The sequence below is a fragment of the Coturnix japonica genome, chromosome 5 (genome assembly GCF_054131305.1).
Source record: "Coturnix japonica strain WE chromosome 5, WE-NBRP24, whole genome shotgun sequence".
Classification (NCBI taxonomy): domain Eukaryota; kingdom Metazoa; phylum Chordata; class Aves; order Galliformes; family Phasianidae; genus Coturnix; species Coturnix japonica.
Window position 1 is genome coordinate 17,875,001 of NC_140667.1, and position 16,490 is coordinate 17,891,490.

Sequence of the window (16,490 nt, forward strand, 5' to 3'; positions counted from 1 at the left end):
TGTGAACATATGTGTAGATACACATACTTTTGTACATGAAATTCAGGTTTTATGTATGCAAAGAGAATACATGATACATTCTTGTGCTTTTTCTCCCTGTACTCTGTTGTCCAGATGTAAGCTGTGAAACACATCCAAGTTCCTTAGAAAGGGAAGTGTTGATCCAGTCAGTTCAGGCTGAGCTGTTGCAGTTATCACTCCATTGAAAATGAACAACAAATTCAAATAACAGAGACTGTGTTTGATTCTGGATCTTTCTGTTTATGTTGTGCTTTTTTTTTTTTTTTCTTCTCTTGTTCCTACCCCCGCAGTCTCACCTCTTTCCCCCCTTCCGTACTTACATTAAAATTATGATGCTCTTTACTATAATAATGAATGGAATTCCCAGATTATTATTTTAGAGGCTTAGCTGATTTTCAGTGTTGTTTTATGTGCTTACCGTTTACACAAAGAGGCTTTTTCATGTTTCTTTCAGCCAGTACAGCAATAGGCTTGGAGTCACTATTCATTTTAATACTTTCAACATATAGTCACATTTCTTGTGAAAGTATAACTTTTTTTCCTCCCTGATTGTACTTTTGCATCCCTTTGTGTGCAGTCACACAACACATCTGTCTATGAACTTGGGCCTACTGCCAACAAATAGAACAGCTCCCTCAATTTTTTGTATTAAAACATACATAACCTGAACATTGTTCAGTATACTGATCTTTAAATGCATATTATCTGTTGGAAACTGGCTTCCCCTCGGCATGTTATTTATTTCTAGGTAATCTCTAAGAATCTGCTAGTGCTGTGACTATGGCCAGCTTTATATTACATATTTTCCTCAATGCAGATGTGTAGCTATTTAATGCCTTTTCTTTACTTCATTGTAAATGCCGTATGGACAGAAATCATTGAGTCACCAGATCACACATTTATTTTCACTATATATTATGCTCTTTGATGTCATGTTGACATCTAATTGATGTTGGTTTTGCTTTTTATTTTTTTTCTTTGTTTTGTTTCTTGGTTTCAATAAAAAGAGAATTTAAAAAAGGCTGAAGAATGATGACTTAAGGCACTGACAGACATGAACATAGTATGCATCTCTTTTATGATGTGATGCTGAGTAATTGGGTATATATCTAGCTTTAGATAACATATAGGAGACCTCTGAATAGTGAAGCATTCTGTATGCCTAGCCTATACCTTCAAAAGAACTTTTTTCTCTAGCAAGTAGTACATGCAGAACATGCTTTCAATATGGGCTTAACACATGATTTAAGAGCCAATAAAGACAGGTTTTCCATGTAGAAATGAGAAAGCAACAATAGAACTGAAATACAACATACTGAAGATTAAGTATGTTTCATCAGCATAACAGTGCTGTACTGTATGGTAAAGAGCAGAAGAGCACGATAAATAATAAAATGGTACGTATGTCAAAAGAAAAATAAATTCAATTTAGACAAAGTATAATTAATTAATTAAACACTCCTCATTTTGTACTAGGGTACAAATAGTGTGCCAGACCAGACGGTTTGTAAAAACTGGTGATTCACCTTCCACAAAGAAATGCAATTAAAACTAAATATATATAGCAAGGAAAAAAATGGTGAAATATAAAAAGAAAGTGGCTACTTCATTCTACATTCGAGAGACACTGATAGCATAGTTTAGTATGCTACTGCACAGGTACTTCCAAAGAAACCTATACAAAACAAATATGGATTTATAAGGAGGGTAAGAAAGGTAAAATTTAAACTTCTCAGAGTTTTGAGAAGTTGTAAATTAAGAGAAAAAGTTTAAAACATAAATGCCTGTTTGATATTAATCCTAAAAATTGCTACCAGTCCTACTTTGTATAAATAATTACACACAAAATTAGTAAGAGGAAGAGAAAGAAATAAGGGTTATAATTCCATCACTAAGATGAGAGGATGGAGATGGAAAATTTTTGAGCTTCACTCTCCTGATATATGCTATCACTATAAACAAGACAGGGAACTAAAGCCTATAACTCACCAGAGGACATGATATATAAATCAAAGACAAGTAGAACTGAAATATACATCTCAAATGCCCATCCTTAACAGTCCATTTTTAACTACTTCCAAAATTCCAAACTCTACTAAAAATACTTTCATTCCATTGTAATTGGTTCTATGTGACATTTGCAGAAATGATTCTTTGGAACTCTGGTAGGTTTCTTTATCACTTTTGCTAGATGAAAAGTAATCCTTCAATTTGCAAGCAAGTTCTCAGAAGCTCCACATTTGAGATCTATTATTGCCAGACCTTACCGAGCTCTTGTCATGCTCAGACTTAAATCTGAAAGCCAAGCATTATAAATGTATATCTCATTCTAGATATTAGATAGTACACCTACGCCCAGAAAAATATATATTTTATATGTTCTGTACATTAAAAATACAAAAAGGAGGACATTGGTAACTTTTATGAGCACCAAATAAGATCCTCAGTCCTTAATTCAATGGCTTGCACAATTTTTCATTTTCTAAACTTCCTTTAGTTTATTTGCCTACTAAATCCAGTTACTGTACAAGATAGTGCTGAACTTCCTTGTTGTCCCATAGAAATTTATCCACTCTGTTTAAATTATACTATCCTAACACAACATTCTGCATGGCAGTATGGCAAAATACCAAAAAGACCTATAGCTATCTGGGTAAACAGCTTGCACCTTGAGACTACCAGTTTTTATCTCCAGACATCAATCTCATCAATCATCAGGATTTTATGCTTTTTGAAAACATTTATTTCGATACCTCCTAACTGGTTTTCAAGCCAGGATGCTGTGGAGAACAGATGCAAAAATTTGAACAGAAACACTGCGCTGTGATCCCAAAAGACTCCATAAAAATCACCAGAACAACAATGAGTAAAGTGAACTGAGAAACTTAACTGGACATCCCCACTTCCTGTATCTACAAGCAAAAGCATAATCTCACTTTTATCAATATGCCATACCAGTTGAATGAAAGAATGAGAAGATACAAGGAAGTCAAGAAAAAAACATCAGAGTGGGAGTGATAAAAGGAGAGGAGATCCTACTATGTTAATATGCATTTATTAACCCTGTCCATAAATGCTGTGGGTTGGTTTATTGTTTTTTTCATAAAATTACAGAGAAGTGTATAAATTACTAAGATCATTGTGATCACTGCTTCATTCTGAATGCACTCCCTACAGTTTAAAAAACTATGAAGTAAATAAAGATTGTCACACAAATGTGCATCTAAATTACAAACAATACCCTCACTAAAATCAAATATGCTTTTAATGCAAGTTTGGAGGAAGTGATTTTCTGATTTTAAGAAAATGCAGAAAACCTTAAACATTGCAGGAGGGAGCTCATGCTCTAGGCTTCACCAAGCAATCAGCAAGGCATCTGGCATGCTACAAAAAACCTGCAAAATCTAGCAAATAAATCATGTAACACCCATTCAGTATCCTACAAAGCACACAGTGGGGAGCTGACACATTATTAACTGACTGTAATTTTCACAAACTGTAACATACTAAGAGCTTTATGACATACATGTGTGAAATATATTTATATGTGTTATAAACATTTATGTTTTAACGTATGTTAATTGAGATATGTTGATTAAATCACTGGATCACGTCTGTCTTCAAGTTATTGGCATCAAATTCACTGATTATTACAGTAAATAAATTTGGGGAACACCTCCATCTCAACTGTTTAACAAAATCACAAGATAGCATGTTACATGATAGGGGAGCAAGATGAGCAACAGAAAAGATAACCTTGGGAAGAGTGATAACAAAATGATCTGGCCCTTGAATATGACCTTTTATATCAAATTATATGAAAAATAAACTTGCTGAATTACTATACTTTCAGTGGAAAAAAAAATCCATGAAATACAACACAGGGTTAAAGGAATCTCCTGTACCACCCAGAGGGAAAGAACTGAAGATAGAATCATAGAATCAACAAGGTTGGAAAGGTTGGACCTCTAAGATCTAGTCCAACAGTCCACCTATCATTAATGTTGTGTGCTAAACCATGTTTCTTAGTACCACATCTGTGCATCATGAACACCTCCAGGGATGGTGACTCAGCCACCTCCCTGAGTAGCCCATTCTATTGTCTGACCGCTTTTTCAGAGAAGATGTCTTTCCTAATATTCAGCCTAAACCTCCCATGGCACAACTGAGGCCATTCCCTTTTGTCCTGTATATAATTACCCAGCAGAAGAGGCTGACCCCACCTTGCTACAGTCTCTTTCCATGTCACTGGAATGATATGGAAATACTGGCAATGAAGTATCCTCTGAGCCACCTCTTCTGCACACTAAACACTCCCTATTCCCTCAGCCGCTCCTCACAAGACTTGTGCTCCAGTTCCTTCACCAGCTTCATTGCCCTTGTCTAGACACACTCCAGAGCCTGGATGCCTTTCTTGTAGTGAAAAGTCCAAAACTAAACACAGTATTTGAGATGCAGCCTCAGCAGAGATGAGTACAAGGGGACAAATTCCTGCTCCTACTGGCAACACTAATTCTGATACAAGCCAGGATGCCACTGGCCTTCTTTGCAGCTCTTCACAGTGCTGGCTCATGTTTGGCTAAGCACTGACCGACATTCACAGGTCCTTTTCCTCTGCACTGTCTTCCAGCCACTTTGCCCCATACCTGTAACAATGCATGGGGTTGTTGGGACCATGGAGGAGGACCCAGAACTTGGTCTTGAACTTCATCCCACTGCTCTCATCCCATCAATACAGCCTGTCTAGATTCCTTTGAAGGCTTTTCCTACACTCAAGCAGATGAACACTTCCTCCCAACTTGGTGTCATCTGCAAACCTGCTGAGGGTGCACTCCATCTTCTCACCCAGATCATCAATGAAGTAAAACAGGCCCCAGTACCAGCTTCTGAGAAACACCACTAGTGACCGATCACCAGCTGGATTTAACTCCATTAACCACTATTCTCTGGGCCTGGCAGTCCAGCCAGTTCTTTAACCAGCAGGAGTATACCTTTCCGGGCCACTGGCTGCCAGTTTCCCTAAAGATGATATGACACAGACTCAGCTTTTAACCAGAGCATTTTTCCTTTTGCCCAAGTGAAGATTTATAAAACTTTACGGATACAAAACTGCCCCTTTCAGGAACAGCAAAAAGTAATTGTGCAAATGACATAACACTGACTACTGAAACCTTACATTGTTCTGCTACACATAGAAATAACGTGAAGTCGCAAAGTTTTGTGGCAGAAAATGGCACTCCACCAACTCTCATAACAGCCTGTCAACCTGTAGATAGTCTGCTTGTACAGTATTTTATCTTATAATTTCACATTTACAACCCTGTACAATATTCAGCAATTTCTATTTAAATAAAAGTAGATGACATTAAAAAAAAATTACAAAACACAGGCTGGATGTGAAAGCTGAGAACATTTCCCTCTCTATTGTCCATTATTCATTATGTATCACTCTCTGCATGTAGGCCAAAAAAATAAATCCAATATAAACACAAAAGGCAAATAGCGTTTGAAGGCCAGGCAAATATTTGGAAAGCAAAAAAGAGATTCTGCTTTTATCTCTAGATCATCCTACAATTTAATGGGTATGGAGAGGAGTTTCTTTCTTCTTTCTTTCTCTTATTTGTTTTTGAGGGAATGCAGCAGGGGAAGGTCCACGCCATAGCTCACAGAGTGGTTATCAACCTATAAACTATAACAATTGGGTAAGAAAGATTGGATAATTGTACCATGCTTGTTACCAGAACGGAGAGAAAAAGTGCCAGTGAAAAAGGGCTTTTTAGGTGACAAACGAATGTATTAAAAAACTTGATCCAATAAAAATTTTAAACTCTGAAATTTAGATGCTTGATCTTATAATCCGGTATATGTGATTTATAAATGAAGTACATATGCCTGTATAGAGCTTAATGATTTTAATGAGATTTCTCAGAATTCAAATAACCCCACTCCATGGACTAGAGATAAATACTTGGGCATTCAAATATGTTAGTAGTATTAAACAGAATTAAAATATAAGAGAAAAAAACAACAACAACAACAACAAAAATAAAGATCTGCAAGCTAAAGTGGTAAAGCTCTTAAACCTTTATCAGTGAGCCTACAATCAGCTAGCAAAAAAATGACTCCCTACGTGAGTATGTGGAACTAATTTGAAAACACTGCTCAGTGGGAATAAAGCTCTTGAAACCAAAATGGAATACAAAAGCTTTCTTTTGTCCCTTTTTCAGTAGTCTGGGATTCTCGGGTCACCACGGAACACAAGTGCACGTGTTCAATGGTTCAATAAAATTGATACTCTCATGGCAATAGCAAATCTTTACCAATCGCACAAGAATTCCAGCAACTGTATCAAGAAAGATACTATCTGGTCCTTTCATTCAGAGCAGGCTTGTGGCATATTTTTGGAATATATATAAAAGCTGCATCAAAGGCCTCACCTATCTTATGAAGAAACCTTTTTTGGCTTCCCTGCTCTTTATGTTCACAAAACACAAATCGAGGAGAAAAAAAAAGGCAAATCTCATTGACTCCATGAGAATCATTGCTTTCTGAAATAATATATTTTTAAAATAAATAAATAAAATCAACATGATTTAGTTTATTGTTATCTTAGAGTAGCAAGAAAAGAAAAATAAGAGGAGCAAAAGCAGAAGAACCGATTCAAAGAAAAAAGAAAGTTATGTCATAGGACTCCATATCAAAATAAAGTTTAAATCTTAGCCTCTGTATGTTAGACAGTATTAAGTATCATGTGAGGTAAAATGTTCAGCTCAATTAATTAGCTGGTGAGAGTGAAATTGTTTATATTAAAATGACAGCATTTGGTAGCTTGCCTTCAAATCAGCTTTCATAATAAGGTTAAGTGTAATCAAGGGCCAATTTGATTTATACCCAGTTATCTTCCCTCTTAGATCTTCTCCTATATAGTTAAAATCTCCAGATTAAGAAATGTGAATGTTTAGATTCTTCATTCTGTGTTCTTATATTATATCCTGCGTTTGTCATCAAGTACAGTAAAACATGCTATAGCACTATATAATACATGATTTTCAACCTATAAATGTTTTTCAAACAGTAACTTAAAATTATTATGTAACAAAGGATTACATTTCTCTAAATTTTCAACTGCATTTCTCTATGATTACAAACTGATAGAGGTAATTTAAGAGCCATCTGCTGTAAGACTTTTAAAAAATGTAGGCACAAATATTGCAGCAGAAAAGCTCTCTTTCATAGTATAAACAGAAAGAAATGACATTGGGATTGATCACCTGTCCGCTGCCTTCAAAGGTGTAGAAAGAGGTTTCATATTTGTTCAAGCTGTAAACTTTATTTTATTTGAGAGAAAAGTGATAAACATGTCTTCTAACTGGAAAGGTTTGATCAGCAAAGTAGGATTAATACTGGAAAAACAAAATGTAGGATATACTTATAGATAAAAACTATTTTCTAAAAAAAGACAAAAAGTGCACTTGAAAGTTATTTTGTTTAAGTTCGTTCAGAGTTTTCACAACACCAACAACAATGTACAGGTTAGAAGATTATGGTATCCCAGAGGAAAAGGCAACACAAACAACAAGAAAAATAATTATATTGCAGACTAACAAATGAATTATGGAACACCTCACATGGTGAGATTTATCAAGTTAATGATAATACTAATTCTACAGATATGAGTGGAAACTGGTCTATGATAGATTTTTCATTTAAGTTATTGGGAGTGGGGACAGGGCTGGAAATCAAGTTGACAAAGATCAATTATATGACCTCTGTAATCTGTGAGAGTAATTTAATAAATATTTAAAGTGCAAGTTGGATTGTCAAAATGGTTATAGAACCATTGATGTGCTGGAACTGTCTCAGTCCTTTTGTAAGTAAAACCGCTACCAAAAGTCTGGAAGACTCAGAAGTAAACTAATCAATACCAATTTTATCAGTTCTCAATATCCTGTCTGATAGTGTACTACACCTCTAAAATCCAGAATGTCATCTCTGAAAATGGAATCATGCACAAGACAGACATACACAAAAGTATGAAGTTTTGTATCTAGTATTAACATCAAAATTATATATGACATTATTATGCAAGTGTATATTATATGCACTCATATATGTATATGCACTTCTGTATATTATATGAATGTATATTATATGCATGTATAATATGTAAATACACATTTTTACATAAATACACGTCAACACAGACTTGTACGTGAGTGCATAATTATGTATTTCTGTGTATGCTTATATATACACACATACATAAATGTGTAAACTTGAAAGAAATACATAAGCTGGTTATACCTACACATTGGTTAGATAGACACACACATACAGAGTATGGAAGGAATTCACTAAGCTTATTGTTAGTAAGGAGTCCTGTAATAACTAATATAGTCACTATTTGACTGCTTTATGTACATCATACTGCAAGAACAAAATCTTAACTAACAAATATTCTACAGGATTGATCACTTCCTAAGCTAGGTCTAACAATCACCATTCAGGTTTACAAAGCTAGATATTTTTTAAAATAACATTAAATATTATGTTTTCCTCTCAATTGCTTACTGCACGGTTCTGTCTCTCTAGGCTGGGCTGGCATCAGTCAATCCATTTTGTAAGGTTTTAATAATTTATGAAGATGTATTCAGATACATGGGCACATTTTTAAAAGTAAAAGAGTGGCTGCACTGCTGGAGATGCAGAATTAAAATCAGAACATCACCACCAGTGAATTAAAATTCAACTAAAAATTAGCTGTGTTTCAGCAGTATAGATGTAGTATAAATCATTCTTCCTATATTTCAACAGCCACTATGCTGTTGAAAGTGTGCAGGCAATTTTGTTTCCAAGACTTCTACAATCTCCTACCAACTAAGCATGTTGACTGTACCCTTAAAGGCTAATGGTCTGACAGCACATACTCTTTTTTTTTTTCCTGGCACCCATCAGCATTTCTAATTTATTCCCTGAAAACATCAATTTTAGGATAATGAAAAAAGGACATCTCACACACAATAGGGGTGTTACTATTGATACTAGCAGATGAAGTAGTAACTTCTCACTCATTATACTTGCATGCTGCAGACAACTAGCAGAAGACATGGCACAATAACTCTGGATTACATGTCACAGTTGGAGGATGCAAGAGAGAGTAATAGCAAAGTTAATAAACTAACTTCAGAACAATACTGACATAACTTAAAGCAGAATCTGAGCCTCCCTGAAACAAACTGCTATTCCTGATTCCTTTAGCTGACTTCAGCAACAATTCCAAAACTTTACTCCTTCTTTAATATAGAAGATCTAGATAAGTATGCACCCAGCTCCCAGGTCTGAATACTGACAAGCAGGGATGGTTGTTATTCTCTCACTTATAACATAGCAGCTCCCTTCCTTCTAGGAACGTAAAAGAAAACAATATTTCTCTCCTGCAGCTTTTTATCTGATCTTCACATTAAACAACACACTTTACCAGTTGCATGGGGTCACCAGCATCTAGTTATTTTTGCCTCAAACGCGTGCCCTTAACATGATGATAGTGCTAAACAGACTAAAAGAGAAGGAGAAAGAAGAAAAAATATTCAGCATACTGAAAATATTTATCTCAAAGAAAAATCACAGATAATAATGATTCAGAGTAAGCACTGGTAACTCCAGTAAATGCTGAAAGCTTACCCCAGTTAAGAACAAAGACATGTATGATTTAACTCACATTTTTCATTAAAAAATTGAGATGCATGCTTACGTATATGTTGTGTCATTTTTTTAATCCAAGTTAACAGGAGAGGAGAACAAATATCTTTAAGTCTAAATTAATGTCACAATGAAAAGTCTGTTTGAAAGAAAACGAATGTAAATACTTAGGATTTGACTGCTATAATCCACAATCAGGTTTAAAAGATGATTCTCTCACCATAAAATTCTAGGAAACTTGCATATGCACACAGACCACCACGTGTCAGAGGAACTAGGATATACAGCCAATATGAGCCCCCTGTATCCATTCGGCAGAGAGGCCAAAAGAGGATCATCTCCTTTCCTGATGCCCCTAAGCAGTTGTAGCATCCATGCATTACAGCACAGAAGCACCCAACTTTGCTTTTCTACCAGGGCGGTGGAGGTTGGTCAGTCTGTCCTGTTTAACTGGAGGTCCTGACAAATCTCTGCTTTGCAGGAATACCACTGCTTACCTCCTACACATGCAAAGCACAGCCTCATCGGTCTGGTTAGTAAAATAGAGCAATTTGTGGGACAGTAGTCAATCTTGGCTCTCAGAAACATGTGCGAATACAATTTAAGCTAATTTATTGGGTTTTGATGGCTTGTTTTTTTCTTTTTTTCTTTTTAATTTATTTTGTGTGTGTGTGTGTACTGTTGTTGTTTTTTAGCTACAATTAAGATATTTTGAATAATTAATATCTGCACAAATGCTGATTTGTACTATCTTGGAAGAAACACTAATGGATTCTCTGTAACATCTATAAAATACAACCAAGGCCTATGTAGCAAAACAAGGGGATTATGTTTTACACATCTACAGATGTTAGGAACTATCATCCACTTCTACCACAAAACCATATTCAGACAAAACAAAAAGACAGGATTACTCCAGGACTTAGTAGCTGAAAATAAAGTAACATGCCTTCAAAAATTCACTGTTTCACGAGTCTTTTAGAACACTATTGAAAAATGTTAGATATAATAAAGAATACATGTAACTTCTAATTCTAATGAGGAAAAAAAGGAACAAAATATTCTCCCCTAACAACATATGACTCGATTAACTCTTCAAGCTACTCTCTTCACAGCTGTTTAAAATACTGTTTTCATCAGACAGTTGAATGTCAAAAAAAGCCAAAATGAAATCTTCAAAGATTTCTCTCTACATTATCGGTGATTGATCAAGAGATGATGGATACCTACAAACCTTGGCATTCTCTAAAAGTACTGACCACTTAGCAGCTTGTGCTGAAAGTAAAACCCACAAGACATTAGGCTTAGTGGTCTGCTTTATTTAGCTGTTTCATAGGTTTAAATACTTTTCAGTTCTAACATTTCAAATTTTACTTTCTTCTAAAAGTAGACTTGTGTCCCTACATATATCCTCCCTTGTCTCTCTTGTCCTGAATTGATTCTTTTTTTATGATACAACCTAGTAATTTTGCATCCAGCCACACAAAGCTGCTGATGCTCTGCAAGGACTCTTCAAGAGCTGGAGCTGACTGTGAGCTCCTTTGATAATGCAATAGCCCAAAGCACAGCTAAGCACCAGCTGCACCATATTTATCTACTTGTTTATGAAAGAGTTTCCCCCTCATTGTGTGGATAACTGACCTTAGCCATAGCTAATAAGATATGAGCTTCCTTGAACTATGCAGCTTTACACTGAATCTTATAAAATACTTCAATGTTATACACATAGCCTCACTGAGCTCCTAATGAACCGAAACATATTCTCTCTCCAATACTCTCATCAAAGATGAGGTGTGGTCCAAGAAACAAAAAACTGGCCCAAACTTTGCTTTGGCCATCTGTTTCTGTAGACAAGTGTCTTGCTAGCACCAGGCTTTTATAAAGTAGAATATGAAGCAACATGTAGATATTCAAGCTCCACCCCACCAATCATGTCATCTTACAGTCCCAACCACGTCATAACGGGAAGGGTTTCCTTCATACAGGAAAGCTGCCCCTCAATTGCAGCTTTTTCCAGATGTACAGCTGGTTAGTCAGAAACTTCTGGAAAGTCATCACAAAGCCTCAAGATTTTGAGCAGGCCAGGAGCAAGGCAGTCTGAACTAAAGAAAAGACAGGAATTTCATTTAACGTGCTCTGTGAAACTAGTTTTACTAAATCAGATGAAGTTCTTATCAACCTACTCCAGATACACCAAACTAAGGCAATTTTTTATTATTATTTTCTTCTGTTTTAAACAGACAACTAAAAAGCTATAATTGGCACAAAAGCAAGGAAAAGTAGAACCCTGAAGAAATGGCAGTGCAGGTGACTTTTTTACTTTATACGATACTGTTAAGTTTGAAATTAATGATTGGAATGAGCACAAAAGAGTTTCTGCTCTTTTTTCTTCTTTTTATATTTAAGAATATTACTTCCATCATATTACTATAAATTATAAAAGCTAAACAACAGATAATTTACAGTGGCTTATAGCTGAGGTTTTCCAAGAATGTTTCTCTTTAGTTGTGGTTAGGTGGCAGTTGATGATTTAGGATTCTGCTAATAAGCTAAAACAATAGATTTGAAAATGATTATTAAAAGTCTGTCACTTGAATCAGTACAGTGCTAGAGCTCCGATGTCAGCTACATGTGTATAGAAGATACAGTAAATCCTAAAATACTTCTACAAAACCCAAAGACTTCAACTAATTTCAGGGTTAGTACACGCATAAGCAATACAACAATCTTTAATCTTTCCAAATAATCACACAGCAAGTTTAATTTTGTTGGGCTAGTGTTGCTGTTGTTGTGTATTGTTGCATTTTTTTCTCAGAACTACACTGGTTGTTCCTGATGATGTTCCAAGCAGAGCATTCCAAAGATTCACTCATGCAGTAAAACATTTGAGCTCAGCTCCGTTGCCAGCTTTTCTCTAATTTTACAAGTAGCTTTCACATTCAGAATCAAGCATTCTTCTCCAACACTGGTTAGCAGAGCTTCTCTAATTTAACTTTCATTTTTGCCTTAAACATCTGGGAAACTTCATTCCTCTAATCAGTTTCTTACTTTCCTCCACTAATTACAATCTTGTTTTTCCACGTATATCATTTCCTGTGTTGATAATTTTGCATCATCCGTCTTCTTGCTCTTTGTACATTCACTAAATTCTATGTTCAAAGTCACTCAAAGAAGCTTATTTGTGAGGTCCTTCTTCTAAAAAATACTGGGATACAGTGTGCCACAAGAAGTTATTGTTACTCTACATGAGAATGTTTAGCAGATCTTCCAAAACAGTTCCACCTGTTGCCCTGCCATCTCTATCCTCAGAAATTTTGGGATTTCTCTTTACTCAAAGTTGATGAACCACTCTTTAGAGAAGCTGGATGCCAGCTGCCTCTGCTCGAGTAGGCCAAAGTCACCGGTAAAACAGTGCAGCCTGTCAAACAACGTCACTTCCCTTTTCACTTCCCTCACTGCCTGTTCCTCCCTTCTTTCCCTTTTGCCTTTGCCCTAGGCCATATCAAAAAAATTTCTTCTTTTCTGTGTGGCTCCTAAAAGGTTACCAGGTCAAACTAAATTGCTACAGGGGCTCAGCCTTCAGACTTAGGTTGCTTTTCTTTTAATCTGTTGGTTTTAAATTCTTGTAACACCACAATCTCTGTCAGGTAACTTCCAGGCTACTACATAGAAATAAGTTAAAATCTGAGAATTACCAACTCTCTTTCACCACAGCAGATACGCTAGCAACACTACATACGTACTTAGTGCCAATCTACAAGCTAATCAGAAGTTTTTAAAATGCTTTCCTAAGGATTCAACTTAGGGAAAAAAAAATAAAAAAATCATTCAACACTGTAAACACTTTCTAAGTTCTACTGCATTTAGCTGCTACTATTTACAACATTTTAGACATATAATACACAAAACAGTGAACGCTGTTGAAAATATAAGGGCTCACATTACCTATTGATTAATATAATCAATATAAGTATAGATAGCAAATGTCAAAGTTTTCCCACGACAGAGTTATGAAACTTCAGTAAAATTAGAAGATTATATCCACTTGATCTAATGGTTTGAGTTGTATTTCTCTATATAAACATAGTGGCACATATACCAAATACCCATTTTCTTCTAACTCGAGATCATAGATTTTGAAGCCCTGCCAAAAAAAATTTTTTTTAAATGAAAACAAACATGCTCACAGTATTTCCAAACAAATTTGAATATGTCACTCATACTATGTGAAAACTGAAATCTAATATCCTTGCGAGTGAAAAAGCTCTGCAACATAAAAGCTTCCATAAACTTCCACAGTATCTTCAAGAATAACTAAAGAAACCACATTAGCTTGCTGTTGCAAAGAACTCTTCAGGTTTTGTGATCAGTTCTCACACTTAGCCACAAAACAATAAAAAATTGTTAAGATATTTCACAGCTAAATATACTCCACAGCTCACAGTTGTTCTTCCCAACATTAAAGCACAATTTTATTTCATTCATTTGAGGAAATTGAGGATCAACACATGCTGTTTCATCTGCTGACAGTTTAAGTAAAGCTACTAAGATTATTTAAAATCTAAATTCTTCATTGAAAAACAAATAAAAGTTTTTATTTCTTTGAGAAGATGTCTAGCTTACCTGGCTTTGCCATTCCACACCGACAGTCCGAACAATATTATCAGCTCTTCAGGTACTAATTCTTGCTAACTGGAAGGATATTTTCTCTCTTGCTGGATTAATAATCAACTTTCCTGATAGTTCATTTGTAATTCTCTGCTTGTTAACCCTTTGTATGGCTCCCATTTTGAATTCAGTAACCTACACTGTGCAGTTCATTTTAATACAAATGTAACAAAATATTTGATAACATGTGCACATAATAATTCAAGTTCTAAAGAGAAAGCTTAAGAGCAGATTATTTCAAAAAGCTAAAAACTAATTAATACTTAAAATAAGATTTTCTTTTCCTTAGAGACTCTACTTACTAAGCCTAGGAGCTAAGTAAACCAAAGCATCCACAAACTGAAAGCTGGCAAGTCCACTGGCTCAAAAGACAGCATGCTCCCAAATAGCTACTCGCCTCTTCAGCGTACGTGTAAATATGACACGTCTGCTGAACTCTGAAAATAACATTCTTTATTATTGAATACTGTGCTGAAAAATTACCACAGTTATCAGTTCGTGCAAGGCCGTCCATCTGTGTTGTCAGAAAGCAAGAGCAAGAGTGGCTGGGAGAAAAACTGAGATAAGAGAGGCCCAGAATAGCTAAAAAGGGGAGTTCAAACAAGGTCAGCAACGTTTTAGATGGGATACCTAATAATTACATGTAGTTTTATTTTTCCAAAATAATAGGAGTGAATTTACACACATTTTATCAGTTTCATAAGAATTCAATGCATTTTGGCAGCTCTGTTGTAGAAGTAAAGAGATTATAACAAGAAAGCCAGAAAAGGCTATTAGAGATCTATTAGAAAAAAGTGAAGCAATCTGGAAATCTAAGCCTGAAGTAACTGGTCTTTATTTTGCAGACAAAAGATGGACCTTGAGATGTGCTTTGTTCGTGGGCAGAGGAAAGACAAAGCAAAAAACTTGCTTTGTGCTTGACTATCAGATCATTCAGTAAAACTGAGAAATCATATGAAAATATATGAAAAACCCTGCTTTTTGTTGGTTTTTTGGTGTGGGTTGTTTTTTTTTTGGGGTGGGGAGTGGGGAGTGGGGGGAGGTTGTTTTGAAAACGATTACTTGGGGGTTTTGGATGCCACAGGAAAAATATAAGAGATGATAGTTTTGTCTAGTAACAGAAATACTTTCCTCATAAATTCTATTTTATTAAATTTACCTTGTGTTTTATTAAATAATATTGCAGAATTTTTGTTTCTCCCTTAAACACAAGGACATAGTCACCTTAAGTTACTGCAGAGCGCAGAAGAGACTTTAACTATATACCTTTATGTAAGAGAAGTCCAATAGCAAATCTGTTTTTACACAGTTGTAGGTCTCTGCTCTCTCTCTACTGTAGCAACTAATGTAGCTTGCTGTAAACTTTCTCTGATATTTGCTGTAGAATTTATGATAAGGTGCTATAAAGTGTTGAAGCAAATTTATTTCATATTTATAGTTAATTTTATTCTGTGTGCGTTTGAAGGAAAACCTTTTAGGAGCACCAGTAACGTGAGAAAGCTACAACTGTATTTATTGTTAAGCATCGCATCAGTGGTACTCCTGGGGGCTCCTCTTCATGGGAAGAAAGCTTAAACAACATTTCCTAACACATTGGATTGCTTCCCAGAGATGTGATGGCCTACAGAGGCTGTGCTGAACAAAGCAGGCTGGAATAGTAAGTCAGTAAACAACCCTTTTCAGAGGATGGTCACAAATAAGTGCAACTTTGTTTAATAAAGGCAAATCATAGCTATCTTTTGTTCTTCAGAAGGGGCATTATCTTCCTTTCCTGTTTCACCTGACTAAGCTGGTGGTATCTCTTCCATCACCTGACTTCGTGGTTGGCTAGAAATAATGGGGCAGAACAATCCCCCATTGTTCCAAGAGACAATGACCTTTCATGTCCTTGAAGCTCGCCATGACCTTTCATCTCTCCTAGCCTTCAATGGGCTCTCCTAACAACTAAAACTACACTCAGTTAGGCTGAATTCCAGATTGTCATAAAAAGCCCTGTCCTTTCCAAACAAAACCAATTTTTACACCAAGGTGGAGGAGAAACACAGGTCCATTGTTCCCTCACAGATGGAAGTTAGAGTTACTAAGGCAACAGCTCTAATCCC

At 35.7% G+C, this 16,490-nt stretch overlaps 1 protein-coding gene across 34 annotated transcripts in view; it reads right to left on the minus strand.

Moving 5' to 3' along the window:
- Positions 1-16,490, minus strand: part of SOX6 (SRY-box transcription factor 6) — a 389,870-nt gene that overhangs the window by 237,992 nt on the left and 135,388 nt on the right. Inside the window, exon 1 of one of the 34 annotated variants that reach the window (XM_085548547.1) lies at positions 14,344-14,886. The exons of 28 other annotated variants lie outside the window; for them this stretch is intronic. The gene's annotated coding sequence lies outside the window, so the exon portion shown is untranslated. Of the gene's footprint in view, positions 1-9,499; positions 9,522-14,343; positions 14,887-16,490 lie in introns of those variants that run through there. 5 more of the 34 variants (XM_085548584.1, XM_085548574.1, XM_085548557.1 and 2 more) reach the window with 5 other exon arrangements.